Source organism: Cupressus sempervirens, chromosome 8 (assembly GCF_028749045.1).
Source record: "Cupressus sempervirens isolate cs-2001-9-10 chromosome 8, ASM2874904v1, whole genome shotgun sequence".
NCBI lineage: Eukaryota > Viridiplantae > Streptophyta > Pinopsida > Cupressales > Cupressaceae > Cupressus > Cupressus sempervirens.
This window is the reverse complement of record NC_143125.1, coordinates 643,720,413-643,746,456: the sequence shown is the minus strand read 5'-3', so window position 1 is coordinate 643,746,456 and position 26,044 is coordinate 643,720,413.

Sequence of the window (26,044 nt, the reverse complement as noted above, 5' to 3'; positions counted from 1 at the left end):
ATTTATTTGGAGAAGTTTTGGTCATGTGCTCTATCCTAGAGTTTTCAATGTTAGAAAGGATGTGCATGGAGCAAGTTGCAAGTGAGGTCACCTAAACTTAGATTTTCTGGCAAGTTTCTATGTCATCGAAAAAAAATCTATGCACCCTACTAGTGGTGATGTAGTGACTAAACAGAAAATGAAGAAAGTGGCAAATTTTGAAATTAATGTCTACTATACAAGTCCCATGTAATACCATAAATGTGCATATTCACTCTTCTAACAGTAGTACTAATTGGTATGTTTATGATTGACGTGTCATGTTTTCTTTATCATTGAAATACATTTCTCACTAGAGGTTGCTATGTCATGACCAAGAAATCATTGTAACTTGCTAGTAGTGACATAAAAATTGGCTAGATAATACAAAGGATAATGCTCTTTTAAAATAATGGTGATTATGAAGATCCTAAGAAAGATATTCTAGAAGGTATGCTTTTATTTTTCTATCAATTGTATTGATTTTTGTTACCATGTTCAAGGTTTTCCTAGCATTGAATTGTAATGAATCACTAGAAGTTGCTATGTTGTGACCAAAAAGTTAATGGCTTCACTGATAATGACATAGTGACTCAACAAAATATCATAATGCAACAACTTGAGAAGGTGGGCCCCAATGAATGCTCACTTAGCAATGAGTCATGTACTCCCAGGACACATTTTCATCCTACTAAGAACATATGTGCCAAAAAATATGAATCTGTTCAAGGTCGCTATGTCATGACCAAAAAAACTTTGCACTTCACCGGTAGTGATGTAGCAACCTTCCTAAAAATAAGAAACACAACAAAGTCTAGAATGCATGATGTCACCATAAGGATTAAAATAGTATATATATACTAGCATGTTAGGACAGTTTAGTGTCATTGAGAATGTAGACCCACTTCCAACTCAAATGGCATATGAACAATGAGGATCATTGGATCATAGGTAGATCAATGATCATCACCAAGTCATTATAAAAAATTACACTCTATTTATTCAACATGACTTGGTGACTAAGGGACCCATCATAGTTCATATGGTTGAAGTGCAAGTTCCTCACCATTAGATCAAGTAAGATCTATGACTATTGCATAGTTGCAATGGAGAAGTGTTTGAAGATTAAGGGGAGCAACATAGCAAGAAATGCTAATAGAGAATGAACCCACCATTTTGTATCAAAAACTAAATTAATTTTCCTCCACTCGATCAAAGCAAGATCAATGGTTGTCACTATCTTGCATAGGCAATGTGCTCACTCTTTATGCATAGAGAGGTAGCAACACGATGACACATGTCCTCGAAGACTAGTGGGTCTACTTTGAAGTGCCAACTAAGAAAGAAAGGTATACGTGGAGACTTTTCATTAGTTTGACTACCAATATGGCAAGGATAAGATGAGTCATCCCTATTTTCACTCCTAGATAATAGGATTCTCTAAAGATCAACAACACAAATTTAAAAAAGGAAGATGTTGCCACTCTAGTTTTCCTTTATAGTTCATTAATGAGGTATGAACGATTCATGTGTGAGAAAGAACAAAGGATATTGCAAAAGATTGCACAATTTTCATCTCACACAAACAATACTTTAAGCTTTTTGAGTAGAAGAAATCACTGAGAAAGTTGTGCCAAGCTTGAGTGAAAGGTGAAATAGTTTCCCTAGTGTTCGCAAAATAATTACAGAATTACAGAGCAAACAAGCAGAAATCAAGTAATTTCCTATATACAATAAATCTTTGCAGCTTTTTAATTTCTATGAATTATAATAAAGATGCCTCCAAAGAAAGTGTTTTCTGGGCAAGTGAATTATACAGATAGAAACATTCATGATGACTTGCTAGAGTTACTCCCAGAGTTCACCACTGAAACTATGCAAGTTAAGAAATTAACTTCCTTAAACTCTAGGCTAAAAATTGTAGATGGCCTATATGACAAGGGGAATTGGGTTAGGGATGCAATAACTTCATAGGCTAGTCTTGTTTTGTTTTAAAATGGTTTTTAGAGAGGAATTTGTTTGCCCCACATGCCAATGTTTGGAACTTTGATTTTAGGGAAACCAATAGTTCCAAGTGTCTTCATGGACTATGATTTGCTTGAAGCTATTGCAAAGAATTATGACCCATCCATTAGAGTAGTAAGAAGAACTAATGGTGTGCCTCTAGTTACAATTAGTGCTGAGGAAATTAGAGAAGTATTTAACCTAGAGCCATTGATAGATTATCATGTGCCAATTAATTTGAAAGAATTAAAAAATGAATACAAGGCAAAGAAGGATGTGATTAGGGGAGGTGCACTGATTGCACATATTGGCATAATTGCAACTTTACCAATAATCATTGTAGCTTCTAGGGAACCCTTTAAAAAAGATCTTTTCACCTCCCGAGCTGTAGAAATATATAAGACTTTATGTCAAGATTTTGGTGAGTATGAATAGATTGTCATGCTCATCAATCTTATTTATATGATAGTTCAGATTGCTTCCTTTGGCATAGATGTTATTTTTTATTTTGCTTCTTATTTGATGAAATAAATTCATATTGACCTACTTGGAATTGCAAAAGGGAAAGTGGAGAAAAATTTTGGCCATTATTCTTTGTTGATGCATATGTTTTTCTTTAAAGGAGTGACATATTTTGGTAAAGAAATGGAGTTGAATAGAGAGGAGGGTGAAGAAGCACTGTTAGTCTAGTTATATAGTGCAAATATGAACTAGGATGCAAAGAAGGCTAGCTTTGTTAGGTTTGATAGGTATTTCACTTCCAAGTTGAGATACCTCATATTGAGTGACAATCCTAGAATCCCTAATCCACTAATGAGTCTCATTAGTCCTATGGAAAGTCACAGTGGTTTGAAAGTTTCATACAATTGGAGAGATATCATCCCATACTCTATCTCTACTATATTTAGAATTTATGGTTTTAAAGTAAGCCCTCATGTGTAGCCTAAACAAGTACCTTTAAAGGTAGGAATGGCTGAAGTTTTGTGGCAATTAGGAGGATTGGAAGAAATGTATCTATTGAACAGGAAACTAGGGTCAATTTTGTGTACTTGTACTAGGGCCCATCAATTTGTAATTACAACAGGGGGTTGACTCTTTTTACATAAAATTCTGGATCAGTATAAAATGGTTTTTTCCCTTCCCCATTTTTGTGATACTGAGGGGGTTTATAATCTGACCTTAAGGCTTAGAACTAAATTGGGAAAGGTAAAACACGATTCATATTATCTAGAGGGCATCATAAGAAATGAGTTCTTGTTAAAAGAATAGGAAACCAAAAAGGAAAAATGGAGAGTTTACTCCAAGGTTTTGGAATTCATTCATTACTTTGATAAGAATTATAGTCCTCTAGATAATGCTACTACAAAGGTTGATAAAATAAATAAGCTCATGAATACTTTCCATGAGATAATGGAAGCCATGAATGAGAAGAAATAATTCTTTATTGATTCATACCCAAATAAGGCCAAAGAGGTCATGAGGAGGTTGGCTTTCACTCCCGATGTAGGATTTGGTCATCTAATTGTTTAAAAGAGGTCAAGTTATACCATAATTCAAAGTAAAAGTGCCATTGTAGATAAGGGAAAACAAATAATGGGATCCACGAATGCTATCCTAGAAAAGACACTTGATGAGCCTTCTCCCAAGAGGTAGAGAACAATAAAAGAATACGATCCTCATGTTGAGGAGTATTCACCTACTCAATCCCCTTTATAGATTGGAGAGGAGTAGCTCACTAGAGAACAGATTGAGCAAATAAGGTTACAAGAAGGTGTGTTTATCACTCAGGCAGAATTGGATGAGGGAAACCCTCAAGAGCCTCCTATACCAAGCCTTGAATTGATAGTGCTAGATTATAGAGGCAAATAATTGGACCCTGTAATAGAACAAGCTAGTTATTAGTTTTTATCAGATGATAGTTTTGTTAAGTCTAGAGATTTCCACCAATTTGCATAGAGGGACAATGTGAGAAAATTTGAAGAAAAGTGTAATAATTTAAGAGTAGGGCACCCAATGATGGATGAGACTACATTACAAAATTAGATGAAGGAAGAAATGATGCAAAAAGTTTAGAATATAAGCCCTAATGAGGGAAGGAAAATGTGGAAAGCATCAAACATTTTGTTGCTACACAATTGGGACATAGCTAATGCTTTTGTTTTTAATTCTATTTCTAATAAACTAGATTTGCAAGATCAGAATAAAGAGGCATTCAAAGGTACTACATTCAGTGAAGACTAGACTACTTTAGTCATTTGGTCATTGAAGAGAGGATCAATGAGTTTGGATTGATGGGAAATATTATTGTAAGAAGAGTAGCTGATACTTTTGATGTGTAGGCTGCACAATGGGGTGTAGATACATCTCAATTTTTTTTGCCCACTACTAAAAGGGAAGAAAAGGCCATGTTTGAATTGTAAAGTAAATATGACACAATCTTGGAAGCATGCAATAAACAAGTTCAAAAGAGGATTGAACTTGGAAATAAAGTAATGGGGAGGTCCACAAGACCAAGAATAACATATCCTCACCCTCCAGTCAAGCCTTTTAAATCTACTCCACTTATAGAACTACTAGATACACCATAAAGGCCACAATACTGCACTCTTGAGGATTTTGAAGAAGAAAAGAACAAGCTATGGGAACTACATGTAGAGCTAAATGTGCAATATGAAGATAAACTTAGAAAGGATCTAATGTATCTACTAGATAAAATTGAGTGGCCATTGTTTTATGATTAGTTGGCAAAGGTAATATAGATATGGGAGGAACTAAAAGCCAATGATGAGGCTCTAAGGCCTATTGTCAATAAGTGGGGAAAGAGAAAGAAAGAAATTAATTTTTTATGTTATTTTGTTATAAGGTATACCCATGATCAAATAGAAAAAACATATGATATTGCTAATGATTTTCCAAATTTTGATGACAAAAGGGTAGCATTACAACCGAAAGTTGTTTTCTATCTAAATAAATATAAGAGTCAAAAATTTGATTTGTTTCCTTGAGCTCAAGATAGAAAGAACAAATTAAAAAATAAGGATGAGTGGGCCAAGGAATTGGGTGAACTATTTTGTTTAAGAATGAATAGAGTCATCAACAAGAGAGGACATGCTTGGTGGGCCACCATGACAGAGGAATTAGTGAAAGTCCAAGTTTTTTTATTCTTTGAAATAAGAATATGTTAGTATTCATAAGGAGGTTGAGTATGTAATTCGAAAGAAAATTGATGTTTTGCAATTTAATTGGCCAGATGATACACTTTTTGACACCTGGATGATAGATATTTCTTCTAGTGAAAAATTTAAAGAGGTTGAAATAGATAATGATGAGGTACAAGAGGATGAGGTGTAGATTATTGACAGAAAAACACTGAATCCAAAAAATGAGGAAGATAAAGGTCACCATCTAGTTCTAGTTACTAGCTTAGAGGCCTTGAATGTGGACATTACAGAAGACTAATTGAGAGTAAAAGTAGTTCTATCAATTCAAGGTGAAGATAGTGAAAACCCATAGGTCAAAATTTATTTGGAAATATTACAACAAGACTCATCTTTGGCCATTATAGTAGGTACATATGCTAAGGAATTAGAATAAATAAAGGCAAGTCATGGGATTTGTAGCATTTGAAGATGTAATAGAAGAGGGGCATACCAATAGAATATCATGATGTATTATCTTCTGTTACATAAATCTTTGTCATTTCATATTAAGTAAAATGTGAAAATCTTTTGTGAAAGGACATCTATCAATTTCTCTATGCATGAAGCTTGTTGCATCTCACACTATATAAGTGAGATTCTAGGGCTAGAGAAAGGTCTAAAAGTTGTATAATTTTACTTTTGTTCAAAAAAGGTACAATTAGTCCAGTTGCATGTAGATGTGTTTAGTTTACTGTTAAACTTGTACTCTTTGATAATTAATGTAAATGATAGAATTAGCAAGATATTCAAGGCTTTTGATTGAATTTCTATTGGTCATTGTATTAGTCATCTAGAAGGATAATAAAAAGGGGTATTTGCATTAGATTTGTGTAATCAATTTCTATCTCCATTATATGAGTTTGTTTACTTTGATATCGTTTGAATAGGGTTCAATTGATTGAATGCACTCTAGATGGGTTGTACGATGATACTATTGTTGCTTTTAATTCAAAGAATTATATAAATGCTTCAGTAGATTAGTGAGGTTTATGAGTTTATAGAATGGATAGTTAATAAGAAGGGAAATAGGTGACTACAATTGATAAATTCATTTACAAGTTATTTGAATTAGATATCTTGCTAATAGTTAGTTGTTTGTCCAATGGATAAGACACTGGTCACATAAATTAGGAGTGAGTTGGGGTAAATTCTACTTCTCCATATCAAATTAATCATAAATTTAAAATCATTCTTATTCCATTTTGTTTAAAGCTATAATGCATGTCAGGACTCATTTATATTTTATTTCTATATCTTAGGTAGCTTCTATTCCCAAAAATATTTGTAAACTTAAGGAGAATCATGACCAAATCTACTTGTAAGGGATGTATGTCAATCTGAAAGTATTGAAAATTGGATAAACAGTGTATGCGTTAGGAATTAGAGATGAGAATCAAAATGAAACTAATATAATTCTCATACAACAATGGTCATTGGAGGCATCCCATATGTAAACCAACCTTGGTTTTGCAGAGCCTAAAGAGTAGAAAACCATTCTTTTTTTTGTTGAAGTTGATCCAAATAGTTGGCACATAGAATTATTAGTAGGAAGTGGCTAATCCTTAGATTGTGTGAGTATTATCAATTTGGTGTTGAGTATTTTATTGTTTAGTAGTTTCAAACTCCAATAGGGTGAACATAGTAGGTTTCAGGTCAACACCTTAAAATGGGTTTAACATAAGTACTATGAATTACAACATATTGCTTTCTCTATAAGTCGCATGCAAATTATGATTTATTGATGAATACCAATTGTTTCTCTAATAGAAATGGACAACATGTTGCTTTCTCTATAATTTGTGTGCTGACATGGAGCTACTCTTGAAAGAGATTGTGTATCACACTTGTACAACAAGGAGGATAAAGTATTTGATTATCAATATTAAGGTATATTAATCTTCTAAGTTTATTGGCTTCAGATTTCTTATACTATGTTATTGTCAATAGCTTATGAGTCTCTCTACAAGTATGAGCTATGAATCTATAGAAGTCATATGAAGGTGAATAAATTTAGATCATAGCATGAAAGATGACTTTGAGATTTGAGGGGTATGAGAGCATTATGAACCACAGACCATAGGGTTTATTTAGTTGATACCAAGAGTCTCTTCCAAGTTTTAATTTATTATCATCCTTATTTTGCAAAAAATAAAAAAGAAACATTGAGAACCCTATTCTCTCCAAGCTCCTGAAAGTCTATCATAGCAAAATTCATGTCTATATCTAGAGAAAAAGGTCAAGAATTCTAAAGGTTGTGAAGATAGCAGCATGTCATTGTTAGTATGAAAAAAGTGTGCATCATTACTTTATTGTAGTTATTGTCATAACCAATGGAAATGATATATAATGATTTTTACTTTTTGTTTCCCACAATGGTCATGTTGTATGTCATGAAAGCAATTGATTATTTGTCATGGAATGACCCTATCAAGTAACTTGCCACTTTCAATTTTTAAAAGTGCTCTCATATTCAAATCCACCCTTGATATGCTTTGACATAAATGGACTCATGTTATCATAGTTCTGTAATTCAATCTTGTAATTTATTACTAATATGTTCATTATTCACATATATTGATTATTTTCATGCTACATTTCAAATGTGTTCAAAACTCACCACTACTGGATGTATAATAAAGTCTAAGTAATCAATAATTCTTTGGAATGATTACCATTCTCCTTCAAAAGTTTAAGATGGAGTGCAATTTGGGGTTGCAAGTCATGATTAATAAATGATGGTTAATATATCATCCTCGATAGCAATTATTTGAATATTATTTATTTTATAGAATTATGCTTGCTACTACATTTTTTTTAACTCTAACTATAGTTTCTATAGTGACATTTATTGTTGTTGATGGTATAAGCAACTCATTGAAACCTCTCTAAATGCCATCTATGTTTTGATGCATCCTTTCTTGAGAGTATGACAAAATTGTCAAAACATATCTCCAAGTCATTGATAGTTTGACACATCCTGTCATCGATGATGTGGAATACGTGTTGAATAATCTCCCACTTTGATTGATAGTTCAATGTTTTGAACTATTGTCTAATGCATCCATGGGACAATGATGACAATAATTTTTGATAGTTTTTGTCACCAATAAATTGACACCCATCTTGTCTGTCAAACTTTTGACTCTAGTTTAATGATGATTGTTTTAAATTTTTTTGAGTCATAATTTTGATATAAAAGCATTTAAAAATAGGTCCAAATATACTAATGTGAAAATCTAGGAAAGATCTTATCATGGTATGCATCCAGATGCAAGAAAGCCATAGTATTTATGAAACAAAACCTTGAGAAGGCAAAAATGATGATCATTATCATTTTGATTGGGTAGATGGATAAGAAGGTAGTGATGGAGTGTTCCTTTACATTTATCAAGCTTGGGGAACATTGAAGAGTAGTTGTAGATGATCAAGAAGATTAGATTTTCCATTTAAGAGATGTTTCTTTCTTGCTATAAGCACACCAAATCAACCATGTCGTCAATCAACTAGAGTCAATCTGGCTTATGCTTTGCCATGTGGACCAATCATATGTTATCATTCCACCACCCTACCAAAATTAAAACTTATGTTTACTTCTATCCTTACCCTAGTTGCACCTTTGCCAATTTATCTTAACTAATTATTTTACCTTGTGAAACTGCAAACTCAAATTGACTATTATCACTACATCATAGCTTATCCTTAACATTTTCCACTATTTTTTGTGACTCAATGAATAATTTGGTAACATACGCATAGCCTAAAATTGATGTAACATGAAATATCTATGAACTTGCAAAAGAAAACTTAACCGCCACTGCTTACTTACCACTTGGGCCCACAGAGAAACATGTTGCATCATCACTATCTCACTATATATTTTCATCATACATTTTTCCATAGTGACATAGTGACATGCATTAATTTTGAAAGATTGGAAGGCTAAGGGAGAACCATAGTTTACCACCCACATCAATACTTCTAACCAATACAGTGCTACCACATCATTAGAGTTCATCCATATGGAGCCATGCCGCAACTCTATGACCTTAACCCATGATTACCCACTAACCTTAGTGATAATTTGACATGAAATTCTTCACCACTTCACAACTCTAATCTAGGTTTAACCTAAAAATCATACAACCATGTGATCCACCTTAACCATCAACAACCTTGTGATCCACATTATATCTATCTACTAGAGTTTACCTCACACCATCACAACCAAAACCATAAGCTAGCATGAAATTTTACAAAGATACACTGACCATAGATTTAGTTATTTCACCTCTTTCTAGCCTACTAGAATGTTAACTGCTAGTAGCCTATGATTGGGAAATGAAAGAGAAATCATAGGGTCACAACTTAAATAGTTCATAAGATATAACATGAAAAGGATTGAAACCTAGGGATCTAAGGATAAGCTAATATTTTTAATGTATCCCTATAATATTTGATTTTGAATTTTTGAAAATATGATCATTGGCCATGCTTGACAAGCAAAACTCAATTTTTTGGTGGGAGGAAAAAATGGCTAACATGTGCTAAAATTCATATTTGCATAAGTGAAGATGCATAAGAAAATATTTGTGAAAGGTGTAGTGCAAAAGAATCAAATAGTGCCAAATATTAGTAAAATTTTCTATATTGACAAAGCATTACAATATGGACTAAGTACTTCAAAAGAAAAACTAATGTATAGGTTGAGGTATATGGAAGAGACTAAGTTGTGTAGTGAAGACCTAGTTCAAAGGTACAATATTGACCAAGAGAGTTGGCTTTCACCTACCTAAGTACACAACATTAATGGAGACCCTAAATCAAGAAGAAGTATATCTAAAAATTTGAAGACATTGTTTCATACGTTGCATACAAAGTTCAGTATTAGAAGAGAAATTTGAGAAAAAATAGATCCTAAGTTGATTTAAGATCAAATCTAAGACAAATTCTTGATTGAGTGAAAATTTAATGTAAGATTTGATGATGAAAAAATCCATAGACCCTAGATATCCTGCATGCAAATAATCTAATACAAGGAATAAAGAAAAGTAGAGAGAGAAAGGTTTTCTCAACAATCAAGAAAATTATAGATGCTTGTGCAAATAGAATGAATGTAATTACAAACAAACAATCCTTATGAAGGAGATAAAAAACCTAAAAGTGGGAACCTAAAAGGTAAATTATATTTAATAATTACTAATTAAAATTAAATGGAAATGAAAGATGCATAAAGTGAAATCTTAAGAAGGGAGAAAGGGTAATTTAATAACTGAAATTAAATTAACCTTTTTCTCTAACATTTAAGTGGTGCCAAGTTATCCAAAATGTAGAAGTTTTGAACATTCAATTGGTGAGAAGTATTGCTTGTCCTCCACCTAAATTTTGTGTTTTCCCTAAAATTGCAATAAAAGGTGATTCAATGGGTCTGTCACTTTGATACCACCTAAGGTAATCATGATACATGATGTATGAAGTTGCTACATGTGCCAAATTAGAGAAATAGGTGACTACAAGATTCAAGAGGTGTATGATAAATGATGTTTTTAAGGAGTTGACGAGAATAAATATTTTCCCATATTTTTCCACCTTTCATCCTAGTCTTAGATTCCACTTCCATTCCATTATTATATCATTTAACCACTTTATGTTGCATATGATTTAATATATATAAGTTATGTTTAATATAGTTTAGAAGTTAAATTATGAAAAGTAATTATTGAGCATATTTAATAAAGAGCATTTTTATTTTTGAAATATATATTTGCAACATACTTCTTGTCACCTTATATGTAAGAATCTTATTAAAATTGCCACAACAATTCAAAGCATTATTCTTTCCAAGAATATAAACAAGGAGTATGTTGAGAAAGAACTCAACAGGAATAATTAACAACTAAAAATAAGGATAGTCAGTTTCACATTTTCTTTTGTGAATAGAAATGGATGAATCTCAAAAATTTGAGACATAAGTATTGTCCAAAACATGCCCAAATACAATCCCTCATGACAAAACCTTCAGAAAGTGGATTATGGAAAAGTTAGAGGTCATTATGGGTTTGGATTTCAATGGTTATAGTTGGTGTTATCTTTTCTTGTAGTTCTAACCATATTAGCAACTCAACACATATCTCCTCTAGCTCATCACATAATATAGATGAAGTCTACATAAATCCATAGATACTTTGATGGAATATTTCTATTTCACACTGCCAGTTATTTAATTCCCTTTCCATGTCATACACTGATAGTAGACTTCTTCAACTATAGATATTTATGTAATCTTGTTTCAAAAGAAATTTTTGCGTGTATTATTGAGTCAGTTTTGAGGGAATAGTCTTAATCCAGTCCTTTTTTCTAGAAACCATTTCACAAGATTTCACCACAAGTTTATGAACCGTAGTGAGAAAATAGATATTTTGTTTCATGTGGTAAATGCTATAAAATCCATCATGTATTCATGCAAAAATATATATGAATGAATAATATTAAGAGATACAATGTTGTTGTTTTACACTTATTTAAGAGTTTTGTAAGCTTTATCTCTATCATCCAATGGGAGGAAGGGCACACACTCTCCAATAGTTGATGGACTATAAATAATTTACTCTTGTATTTTTTGATATTTGTTTATTATGTTTTAGATTGTTATGCTTAATAGTTTGATGGTTTTTGTTGATTAATATTATAATTTTATGTTTGATGAGTGTTGATAATATATTTTTATTTCTATGTTGTAGATCTATTTGATATGGCTTACAAATTTTATTTTCATTATGATCTACCTTAATTTTTGTACTGCAGTTCCTATCACTTCTCTATATTGTAGTTCTTATAGAATTTTAATCACAATATTAAAAGAGAAAAGTATCGTGCATTAAGGAATCACTTTAACACATTAATCATTTATAACTTATGCAATTTTATGGTCTATACATTAGTTTTCTTTGATTTTGTGAGTTTTACTTTCAAAATTATTAGATTTGTTCAAATTGTTATTGCCAAAAAATGATAGTTCCTATTGCCGAGAAGTGATAGTTCCTGTGTCTAGAATTGCTTTAGTTTTCTACAAGTTTATTCTTGTGTGTTCTAGTTGCGTTCATAATCACTTATCTCACAACTTGCACCCTTTGATGGTATTTTACCTATAAAAAATTCACAAGCTTACACCCCTAGATTGACATGAATAGACTAACTAAAAATCATCATAATTTATATTAAATCTTTTACATTATTTTCCCTAGTGTTGGCCTATCATTTTGGCATCATTGTTGGGGATAGCTATCAAAGGCATGTTAGCATGTGAGTTGAATTAGGAATAGTGCACCTTAGGGAGTGTTTGATCAAGTGTTGACCTTGCTTACTCTGGTACCTTAAGTTTGGGCTATAGTAAATCATATAGATGCATTGTTTTTGAGTTTTCAAGTAGGTTTTAGAAGTTAGATTCAATTTTGCATTATCACTACTTGTTGTGAGTAACTAGTAAAAAGGAAAAAGGAAAAATAGAATTTTAAAGAAAAATGATGCATTTTCAAGGTAGTTTCAACACATCAGTTTTGGTGAAAATAATTTTAAAAATGAAAAAATTAAAGGGAAAGTAAGAAGAAAAATCAGTAAAATGATACATTGCCCCTTAACCACACTAGGGGCTTCTGTCCCCAAGCTCCTACTTTCAAATTTGAAAACAAAAGAAGAAACTAGTGGGGAAATTGCATCAACCAATAGGGATGTTTTTATACCTTCTCTACCTAATGAATGCAAACTAAACAATCTTGATCTTCCATTATCACAGGTATGAAATAATTCTATATCTATTTTTGAACATGAGAAAATCATTGATGAATTCTTGGAACAATTTAATTTTGAGGATGATAGTTTAACCACTTATTGTTCTAATTGCTACAAGAAAGATGACCAATGTTTGTGCCTAAACAACCAAGAGCATAGTATACATGAAGTACAAGAAATTTGTGAACCTTGCCATGTTAGATACAAGTTAACAATTCTTCCTTGTACATGGTACTCCATTTGAAAAACCAATGCAAGAAGATCAAGGTATGCATTATGTTGGTATCATATATTGTCACTCTATTTTATTACAAAACCAACATATTTCTTCAAAAAATACTTCTCCACCTCGTATGCACAATGAATGTAATCATGCATTCTCACAACCTATATATCCCTCTTATATTCCACCATATCCATCCTTATCATCTATATTCTATCCATCCTCCTTAATCCCATCCACTTTATGCCCTCAATAATTCTTTCCATTATCCCATTCACATTACACTTCACAATGTCCACCAATAGCAACTATAATGTCTCATAACACACTTTATAATAAGGTGGCTAAAATGGAATATGATACTAAAATCTCAAGGATCCCTTTACCATTTAATGATGTGCTTGTAATTGGTAAATCAATATTGGAATGCATTGATACATAGATGAGATGTGATTTTGGTTTAATTGGATTAGACAAACAATATAATTTATTGAATTATAATCAAATTTTCTCTTCTTTTCTACTTAATGAATCACAAATTAACACAAATGAGGTCATACTTCAACTTGAGTTAATCATCAAACTCATAACTACGTGTGTTGATATTTATAATGCATTGAGAAATATTAAACCATATACTTTCCTCATTCTACAAATGTGTTGGTGGATTCTCTAAGATCTATATTTTCTTAATTTTGTACTTATGCATGTTGATCTTTGGAGGCCTATGGTTAAATTGTGTATTGCTCACATACTTGTTGGTTTGGGACCAATAATTGATTAAGCACAATCATATGGGATTATATGCTTTAATGGCCAAATAAAATATGTTGCAAATGGATGGTTATTTGTTTCCAAAAGAATCAAAGTAGTCATATCTATTTGTCAACATTGATTATTTGTACTACCATTCTATTTCTTGTTTCCTTGGATTGTCCTAATAACTCCATTATTTTGTACTATGAAATCAAGCTAGGGGATACCCATTTGAGTTTTGAAATCTTTGGTTATCCTATTCCTTTGGTTTCATCTTCTCATACCCCTACAATATCAAGTTGATTTGGGGGGAATCCTTTCACTTTTCTAATTCTTGATTGATTTCTAATAAATGTTCATTGATGCTTTTGATATACCTCATTGTGTGATTCTTGGACCACATCAAGGTATGCATTCCTATGTTGATTGACATTGGTATAATTCATTATAGTCATATTCATTTTTTATCAAGTGTTTATTCATATTAATAACTCTACCTATAATTAGTAAAAATGCATTACTCACTTAATGGTAGGGTTAAAAATTGGATAAAATTTCTTTACTATACTTGATATGCTTGGTTTTGAAAATTGGTGTTAGGTCTCTTCTTGTGGTGAGATGTTCTTAGCATCAATACCAATTGATGATGCTTCTTATCACAAGCATTGCATAACACACTATGTTGGCTTTGTTAACATTGTGTGGGCTTGTTAGCTATTTGGCACATATTAGTTTCACTCATGCTTCAACTTTGGAGATCAAAAGAAGGGCATGGCATGAGGTATTCACCACCTTGAAATGAGATTTCTTTGGTGCTTGGTAAAGTAGAGGACAATATGCAACTTGGTCTATGAGATCCATGCATAATGTGGTAATATTCTATTGTACTACACATCTAGGAACTCTTTATAGACATGTACAATAATCTAGAACATATTGCCCATTGCCACACTCCTTCCTTGAGATGTATCTCCTCTTCTCTAATGTTTTATGGACACATTGGTAACTACTATTAGTCTTCACTCCGTACTCATGTCTTTGGTCATGAAGGAGTGTCACTTGCACATTTACATTTCCTAAAATGAATATCTCTCAAGCTTCAAAAAGAATAGGGTTTCATATCTTCATGTGACATCATCCAATTTTATCATCATAGAGAAATGTGAGTATCACCATCACTGCGAGTGATTCTCTTATCTCAGTGTGCTAGTGTGTTCCAAAGTTCCTCCAAGAAGATTTCAGATTTAGTGTTGTGAGATACATGAATCAAGGTTGATCTATGAAGTGTTTCAGTAGTCCCAAGTTTGTGGAGATTATTCGTAGTCATCATTCCAAGTTCATTATGAAATCAAGTTTCAACAATGCCTTCTGTGAGGTCATGGAAAAAAATCAAGTTTTGGATGGTATCATTTTCCATTATCCATGTAAGCATTTCTTATTTTTTTGTTTTTCTATGCAGTTACTGAGAAAAAGGCAATAAAAGATCCAAAAATGAAAACCTCTGGGCATTATTGGCCAATCAATATTTGAAAACTAGTTTCTAGTGGATATTAATTGCAAAATAAATTCTTAGTGATGAAAATTATTTTTACAGTGCCATTGAGAGGTGAGTGATTGAAAACTAGCTTGCTAGTGGTCACTTGTCATTATCAACATTTGAAAAAAATGCAAAAAAGAAAGAGCAAGAAAAAGGAAAAAATGAACATAGAAAAAATGGAATAATTGGTGTTCTTGTTTTTTCTACTCATCATTATTTTCTAGGAACACTAAATGAATTTGCAGTTCTTTTATTTTTAGCACCTCCTGTCACTCACTCTTGAAGCTCTTATTTAGTGTGGTCATCAATATTTTGATCATTCATAGTATGTGCTACATGTTCTATTGAGCTATTTTAGTGGAATGTGCTCCCTCCCATTTTTTCCCTACAATGCTTCATCTCAATGATAGTGGCTCCTAAAATGTTCCATCTTTGTTACAATTTTTGGTTCCTTCTTGTGGTATGCTCCCCAATGCTTTCAATCAACTAGAAGTATTTTGTGGTGTTGTAATTCTTGGTAGAATAATTAGTTCCTTGTTGTTGATATTCTCTTTGGTCAAGCCTTGTGCTCACCAAACATGCATGTTGATAAGGCAATCAATTTTATTTTTCATTATTTGATCTCTTAACTTTATTTGTAGTAATTATTATGCAACACCTAGACCTCACTTCTTCTTGTTTCTGATGGATACTCAACCCTTTTAGTTAGGAGGAGGTGTCTCATCCTATTCTATATCCTCCATCCATCATCCTTAATCAACCCATCATATTATTCATTATTTCCATCTTTTATAATCCTTTTTTTTCTCTTCCATTTCATCCATTCTAAATAATTATGTCCAAAATGTAATAAATTTCTCATGAAACATCCTATATGGAGCCATTTGAACCATGATTCTATAAAAAAAAAAAAATAATAATAAAAGAGAGACAATGACGAACCAAAATAAGAGGTACCAATATTGGAAATAGAAAATTGGAAGGAAAGAACAAAAGATAAACAAAAGAATAAAGCTTTTCAGGTGAAGCAAAGAAATGGATTTGTGTTTATATGTGAGTATCATGATTCAAGATGGAGCCAAAGATATAAACTCAAAGTGCTTCTAGTTCACTCCAAAAATGTCTTGGTCATACTGATTGCATGAGGAAATGTAATATGCTAAGATGGGAGGAATGATGAGAACAAATAATGTCCCATATTTTGCCATGTTTCATCCTATTCTTATATTCCATTTCCATTCCATTTTATAACATTTAACCACTTTATGTTGCATATGATTTAATGTATATAAGTTATGTTTAATAGAGTTTTGATGTTAAACTATGAAAATTAATTATTGATCATCTTTAATAAAGAGCATTGAATTATTTTTAAAATATATATTTGCAACATACTTCTTGTCACCTTGTACATAAGAATCTTATTGGCATTCATTGTTGTCACAATAATTTAAAGCATTATTCCTTCCCAAAATATTGACTGAGGAGTATGTTGAGAAAGAACCTGACAAGAATAATTACCAACTAAAAATAAAGAAAATCTTTTGCATTTTCTTTTGTGCACCGATACAAATGAATGTCAAAAAAATGAGACATGGGTATTGTCCAAAACATGCCCAATTAAAATCCTTGATAAAAAAATCTTCAAAAAGTGGATGATGGAAAAGTTAGAGGCCATTTTCTAAATGTGATTTATCCTAATCTACTATTATGGGTTTGGATTTCAATGGTTAAAGTTGGTGCTATCTTTTGTTACAATTCTGTGTTGGAATTTTAGGAGTAACTTGGGGTGGGGGGGTGGGGGTTTGCAGGGGTTGAATTAGTTCCTACTAAAATAAAACCTAGATCCCTTAAATGTTAAAAATAAAACTAATTGCTGGTGATATTTGGTAAACACATAGAAAATGTTATAACTTGGTAAATGCAAAGTGTGATTTACTTTTAATTGATCTTAAAACATTAATAGTGACTAATTTGCAAACATAAGAGAAATAACATGAAACACATGAGACACTAGGATTTAATGTGGAAACACAATATGGTAAAAACCACTAGTGTAACTAGTTATTGTTTTCACTCTTCTAAGGTGAGCCCTGTTAGGAGCCAGCCTAGTTAAAGGTTACAAAACACACTATCAGGTGTGACTTTGTTAAAGGATTTAATCACCCTATAAGGAGTGGCCTTGCAAAAGGTCTTAAAACAATTCAATGGAATTGTCGCCTTGTTAGAGGAGTTATAGCTAGCTATTAAACCAACTTTGTTAAGAGATTTTGGATCACTGCTACAATGGTAAGAAAGTAACATTGAAATGACCTGATTGTGATGCAACTAAATTGCTGATTACAGATCTCTGTTCTGCTTCATACTAGATCCTTCTTGATCAAATAAAGCTTTTTTTCTCCATAAGGATACCTGCTTATCCTTCAAATTTTCTCTTACTCTTCACTTTCTTAATTTAATTAGCATACTTGCACACACACAAGAATCTCAACTTGACCTTTCATTTATACCATCCAGATTATCAAGTCAGCTCTATTAAAAATTACAATGACCAATAATCGTCACCATATTTGGCTATAAATAACACTTAAAATAATTAAGCTTCTTATGCCAAAACAACAAAATCCTTCATTAGCCGACCCTACTCAGTAAACATTGGTTTTGAGATGATTTCATATGTTAACCAATAGAAGCTTGGTTAACACTACGAACTTGCAAAATCCTTTAGCAACCGAGTGAACTTGGTAAACACTAACTTTATCTAACTTTCTTTTGCTAACCATGAGAACTTGGTTAACACTATTTCCTACTAGAATTCTTTCAATGCTCAAGTGAGTTCGGTAGACACTTTCTTCCCAGAGTAATCTTTCACGAATGCTCAATATACAAGGAAAACTATCTTGCTGACCAAGTGAGCTCAGTAAGTACTGATATGACACTTGTGTAACATCAAAGACAACACACAATTAGATAATTGTATCCAACAATCTCCCTCTTTGGCATTGATGGCAACATGACATGTCATAGTACAAATGAAATTTGAGAACAAGGATTTCTCTAATATAAAGTTTCTCTCTCTTATATTTTTACCAAAAAATTCTTCTTCTTTCATGTATTAATCTCCCCTCTATGAAGGAATTACATAACTTCTTTTGATACTATACTTCACTTTCAAAACAAATTTTAGAAAGATATGATAGTAAACATCTCCCTCTTTGAAAACACATGCCAAATTGGTATCAATGCACCTTGATTACTAATTCATATGTGTCAGTGTAAATAAGTATTTACTATTTACACTTACTTAAGTTTACTCAAGGTAATGCATTTTTATTATTATTTATTTATTAGCCACCCAGGAGTATGCATACTCTTGTGAATTGTCATGTTGACAACATAGGAGTTCACACCTCTTTTATGCACATGGTGTCAACAATCTTGTCATTCTTATCCACTCATCTAGAATGATGAATAAGGCATGTGCTTAGTTCTCATGATGCTTATCTTATCTCCTAGTTCCTTTTAGAGACATTCTAGGTTATTCTTGAGAGGCCTGTATATATAGGCGGTCCAAGTGTGTTTGAAAATCATATACTAAACATAGTTCTAATGTGTTTGAACATCATATACTAAATAGAGAAATGTATTTGGACATACTCTAATTAATTGATCATATCCATTTTTGGTTTACAGTTGTGCTTGTGTTTGAGTTCTTAGTTCCTAGGTGAATTTTTCCCTTAGGAAAATTCTTACATGATATCAGAGCTATACCAAATTCTTACAATATGCAATATTCCCTTTTGACTATGTTGCATCAACTAAATGATCTTCAACTTGGTTCCTGTTGATGCATCACTAAAACTTTATTTAGTGAGCTTTAGATAAGGGAATGACCCCTAACTTACCTCTTAGATACAGGAATGGATCCATAGGTAATGGCTTGGTGATTATGTCTACAATCTATTCTTTTGTATGAACATATTCCAATCTTATTATCTTGTACCAATTCTCTAACAAAATTATATTTTATAAAAATGTGCTTAGTTTTGGAAAGTATCACTGGTTTCTTTGATATGTTAATTACACTACATGACAACTATTTCTTTGATCTCAACTTTCATACCTTCCAACAACTATTTAAACCAAACAATGTTAGAACAATTCACTGCTGCTACAATATATTTTTCTTCTGATGTAGATTGTGATGTCCAAATTTTTTTTTTTCTTGTCCAACATTCCAACATTTTACCAAGAAAGAATGCCCCACCACTTGTACTCTTTCTATCATTAAGATTTCCTACCCAATCAGCATTAGTGAATACCTTTAGGTCTAAGTTTCCTCCAAGTTTGTACCATAAATTGTAGTCTTCGGTGCCTTTTAGATACCTCAAAATTCTTTTGATTGCCATCATATGATTTTTTCAAGGTTTAGTTGAGAATCTTTCCACTATCCCAACTGTTAAAGTAATATTAGGCCTTATATGAACTACATACTATAATTTTCCAATCATTGATTTGTATAAGGTCTGATCTACCTCTTTTGAATCGTTATCTTTGGTAAGCTTTAGTCTAGTACACATGGGGGTTCCAAGCAGTTTAGAATCTTCCATTCCAAATTTCTTGAGTATCTCTTTGATATAATTAGATTGAGTAATGTAGATACAATTCTTACTTTGTTGTATCTGAAGTCCAACAGAGAATTTTATCTCACCAAACATGGACATTTCAAACTCTTTGTTCATTTGTTCTAAAAATTCTTTACATAGATTATCATTCCTTTTAAATAGAGTGTCATCCACAAATATCTTTGCCAATACAATCTTATTATCTGGTCCTTCCCTGATGTACAAACTATTGTTATCATTAGATCTCTAGAAACCAATCTATATAAGGTATTTGTGCAACCTCTCATACCATGCTCTAAGAGCTTATTTCAGACCATCCAATGCTTTGAGTAATTTTCAAACCATGTCCTTTTTGTTTGGATCAATAAAACATTCTGGTTGTTCAATGTAAACTTCTTCATCAAGAATACCATTGAGAAATGCAGATTTAAGATCCATCTAATATACTTTGAATCCTTTTTGAGTAGCATACACAAGTAGAGTCCTAACACCTTCTAATCTTACAATGGGAGTAAAAGTCTCACTGTAATCAATTCATTCTTCTTGAGAATATCCTTTACACACTAGCCTTGCTTTGTTTTTTGATACTTGTCCATCTTCATTTAGCTTATTTCTGAATACCCATTTTATTCCAATCACATTTTTATCTTTAGGCCTAGGAACAAGGGTCCAAGTTTTTTTCTTGTCTATTTTCTCTGTTTCTTCATTCATATCCTCAATTCAACTTTCATTTTCCAATGCATCTTTAACATTTCTAGGTTAAAAATTAGTAAGTAAACATGTACCTTTTAGCTCAATTCTTGTCATAGTACCTTCTAATTTATCTCCAATAATCTAATCTAGTGCATGATGCCTTTTGACATACTTAGCCAATACAATTTCTTTGCCTTTTGAATGAATTCCATTGTCTTCATTTATAATTTTAACTTCTGGCTTTGGTTGCTCAGATTCAGCAGGCATTGGCTTGGTAGCTTCAAAATGTGACTTAGGTCCTTGGGATTCAGTTTGAAATTCTTGCAACTTGGTAACTGAGAAAGACTCAGGAGTTGAAGTATTCTTGTTTATAGATGTGTTTGGCAATGTATCATGTTTGATGTAAACAAATCTTCTATAATCTTTTGGTTCCTATTTGCTTTCTTCTTTAGTCCTTTCTACAAACTCATCAATTCTTACATGTGCACTTTCTATGATTTTATGAGTAGACAAATTCAAACATCTATATGCCTTACTTCTGCAAGAATGTCCTAAGAATATACCTTCATCACCTTTTGCATCAAAATTTCCTTTTCTAGATTCTTTCAAGATATAACATTTACTTCCAAATACTTTTAGGTAGCTTACATTAGGTTTATAGCCATACTATAATTCATAGGGAGTTTTGTATGAGTCCTTCTTCAACTGTACTCGGTTTAAGGTATGAACTATAGTTCCAATGGTTTCCTTCTAGTATTTGATAGCAATATTCTTTTCAATCATTAGAGTCTTTGCACAATCCATGATAGATCTGTTTCTTCTTCTAGCCATTCCATTTTTCTTGAGAGTACCAAGGGCTGATACTTGTCTTTTAATACCTCTTACAATGCAAAAGTTATTGAATTCATTGGAGATGAATTCACGACCTCTATTTGATTTTAATAATTTCAATATTTTCCCTATTTCCTTCTCTATTATTGCTAGATACCATTTGAATTTCACAAATGCTTCTGATTTTTCTTTAAGATACATAATAGTCATCATTCTTGAATAGTTATCAACAAAAAGAATAAAGAATTTTTCTCCACTATAGCTTTCTATTCCAATGGGTCCACATAGGTTAGTATGCACAATTTCCAAGACATCTTTAGATCGATAGTTTTTTCTTTAAAACTAGTCTTTCCCATTTTGCCAATCTAACAATTTTTGTATAAACCAATTTTGGTTTCTTCAAACTAGGAATACCTCTTACTTTTCTTAATTTTCTTATCTTGACTATATTATCAAAATTTACATCACATAATATTTTATGCCATAACCAAATTTCTTCCATTTGAGCAATAAAACATGAACAATCACCAAGATCAAGATAAAATAGGTTACCTCTTGTTTGTTTGCCTGATCTAATCAGATTGCCTTTGTCATCCAGTAGTCTTGCCTTGCCATACATAAATTACAACTTGAATATAATGTTGATTAGTTGTTCCCACACTCAGCCAACTATGTTTTAGTCCTTCAACCCAATAGGCATTATCACATACAAGTTCTTTGGTTAATGAGATTTAGCCTTTCCCTTTTATAAAATTAGGTTCATTTTTTCCAAACCTTGCACTACCACCATCATAGACTTCAAAGTGTCCAAACTTTGTTTTATCTCTAGTCATATGATATTAACATCCACTATCCATGATCCATGAGTCATTCTTACTAACATGAGAGATAAGTGCAATCTTATCTTCTTCTTCATCAGATTCATCTTTCACAGCAATGTATACTATCTCATCTTCACTATTATTAGAATCTTTAGCCATAAAACAAGTCTTCTTAAATTTATCCTTGAATGATTTGTGATTTTTGAAATCCTTCTTGCCAATGCACTTGTGACTTTTCTTCTCATCCTTGCTTTCTTTGTTTGGACACCTAGCAGTAATATGACCAGTTTCTTTTCATGAAAAATAGAATAGGGGAACTTTACCTTTGTATTTTCCTTTGCCTCTAGAATATTTCCTTGCAAGTAAAACTTCAATGACTTCAAGATCACTATCAAAACTTTCTTCTGATTCTTGTTCACTTTCTTACTGAATTTCTTTTATTTTCTTACCTTTCTCCTTAAGTGAAAGCTTGGCCTCAAATGTAGATTCAATCCTCTTGGAAGCTAGAACATAATTGTCATAATTGTCTAGCTCAAAAGCTATCAATCTTCCTACTAAGGTATCCAAAGTTGTCTTATGATTTGTCTCACATCTCCTTTCTTGAATAATAGATACTCTAATTGCATAGATAGGAAGCAATGTTTTGAGAACTTTACTTACAATAGTTTCTTCCTTGATTCCTCCTCTAGAAGCTTTGATTGCACTAACACTTGCTTTGATTCTTTCAACATACTTGGCAACATTTTCATCCTCTCTCATTCTCATTTGATCAAACTATCCTTGAAGGCTTTCTTCTTTGGCTCTCCTCACATTTTCATCAACACCATAGATTTTCTTTAGCTTATTCCACATATCAAAAGTAGTTTTGTAGTCCTTGATCTCATTAAATTCATCAAAGCTAAGAGCAGATGCAATATCAATCATCATGGTGTTATGGTTCTTTTTCTTAGCAATATCTCCAATAGATAATGTACTAGTATGAGTTGTATATTCTTCATCAAAGTATTCCAAGCTTGAATCACTAATGGAAGCCAAATGAAGTCTCATAAGTCCCTACCATGCTGAAAAGTTATCTCTATTAAGCTTTGAAATCTCTTTTTCTTGTAAGACATCTTAATCTTTAGCTTAGGTCCTTTAAACCTTTCTTGCAAGCACCGAAATCTCCAATTCCAATTGTTGGAAATAAAGGAGTAACTAAGGGGGGGGTAAATTAGTTACTACTAAAATAAATCCTAGATCCCTTGAATGTTAACAATAAAATTGATTACTGTCGATATTCAATAAACACATAGAAAATATTGTAACTCAGTCAATGTAGAGTGTGATTTATTTTTAATTGATCTTAAAACATTAACAATAACTAATTTTCTAGCATAAGAGAAATAACATCAAACACATGAGACACCAATATTTAATGTGGAAACCCAATATGGAAAAAACCACCAATATGACTAGTTACTATTTTCACTCTTCTAAAGTGAGCCCTATTAGGAGCCAACCTAGTTAAAGGTTACAAAACACATTGTCAGGTGTGACCTTGTTAGAGGATTTAATCACCCTATAAGGAGTGGCCATGCAAAAGTTCTTAAAGCAATTTGATGGAACTGTCACCTTGTTATAGGATTTACCACTAGCTATTAGACCAACTCTATTAAGAGATTTTGGATCATTGCTACAATGGTAAGAAAGTAACAATGAAATGACCTGATTGTGATGCAACTAAATTGCTGATTATAGATCTTTGTTCTACTTCATACTAGATCCTCCTTGATCAAATAAATATTTTCTACTCCACAAGGATACCTACTTATCCTTCAAATTTGATCTCACTCCATTTTTTGAATTTAATCGACATACTTGTACACACACTAGAATCTCAACTTGACCTTTCATTTATACCATCCAGATTATCAAGTCAGCTCTATTAAAAATTATAATGACCACTAATCATCACCATATTTGGCTAAAAAAATACTTGAAATAATTAAGATTCTAATGCCAAAACAAAAAAATCCTTCATTGGCCGACCCTACTCCATAAACACTAGTTTTGAGACAATTTCCTATGTTAACCAACAGAAGCTTAGTTATCACTGTGAACTTGCAAAATCCTTTGGCAACTGAGTGAACTCAATGAACACTGACTCTTTCCAATTTTCTTTCGTTAACCATGAGAAATTGGTTAACACTATTTCCAGCCATATTTCTTTCAATGCCCAAGTGACCTCAGTAGACATTGTCTTCACAAAGTAATCTTTTCAGAATGCTCAATAGACAAGGAAAACTATCTTGTTGACCAAGTGAGCTTAGTAAGTACTAACTAACAACTGATATGAAATTTGTGTCACATCAAAGACAACACACAATTAGATAATTGTATCCAATGTTCTAACCATATTACCAACTCAACACATATCTCCTCTAGCTCATCACATAATAAGGATGAAGTCTACATAAATCCATGGATACTTTGATGGAATATTTCTATTTCACACTACCAGCTATTAAATTCCCTCTCCATGTCATACACACATATTAGACTTCTTCAACTATAGACATTTATGGAATCTTGTTTCAACTAAAATTGTCTCATTTATTATGAAATTATTTTTGAGAGGGGAATAGTTTTAATTCAGTTTTTTTTCTAGAAACTATTGTTAGATTAAATAATTAATTTACTAATTATTTATTCTATTTACTTAAGCTTACTTAGGTAAATGCATTTATTAATTAGTTGTAGTCTAGGAGTTAGTTATAAGTTGTTCACAGTATAGGAGTTTGTTCTCTCCTAAGTCATACTTATCCTCTCACATTGTTCGAGGACTTTTCACCTCAAGTGGATGTATTCTTAGTTGTCACACTTATCTCCTAGCATCTTCTAGTTTGTTCTAGAAGATTCCTAGAGCTCTTTATATTCAGGCTCCCTCATTGTATTTTCACATCATCATCACTTCTCATTGTAAACACATTTTCATTATGTTTCAATATCTTGTGGTCTTTCATGTCTGTTTAAGGGTTTACCCTTGCTCCATGCTCTTCATCTCCTTGGCTTCTCTTTGATAGGTTCTCACATGCAGGTGATCTTGGGCATCTTTGGAGTTGGCTTTCATCAACTCCAACATGGTATGAGATCCTTCCTACTGCTACATGGTTGAAGGATTTTTTGAAGCCGTGATTTGAAGTCACAAACCCTAGTTTGTTTGTGCATTTTTTCTTCAAATCAAGGGATCAACAATTTTTTGAAGCACTTTCAACCCAAATGGACACTTCCATTGGATCTAGAACATCATTTACAGTCAGGATTCATATAACACTTTTCATTTTTTGAGTCGCAGGCCCTTCCGTACGGTTGCATAGAAGATTTTGGCATCTAAATTTTTTTAAAAATATATTTACGGGTGCACTGCCATAGCACCACCCAACGGCCATTGCAGGGCTACGTACATAGTGCTCTCTTAGCAGAACAATTTTCCTCTGTGGCTCGCGTGCAACCGAGCACCAATGAATCCTCCAGTTTCTGTGCCCTCAGCCTGCCTCTGGCTGCCCGTCTGC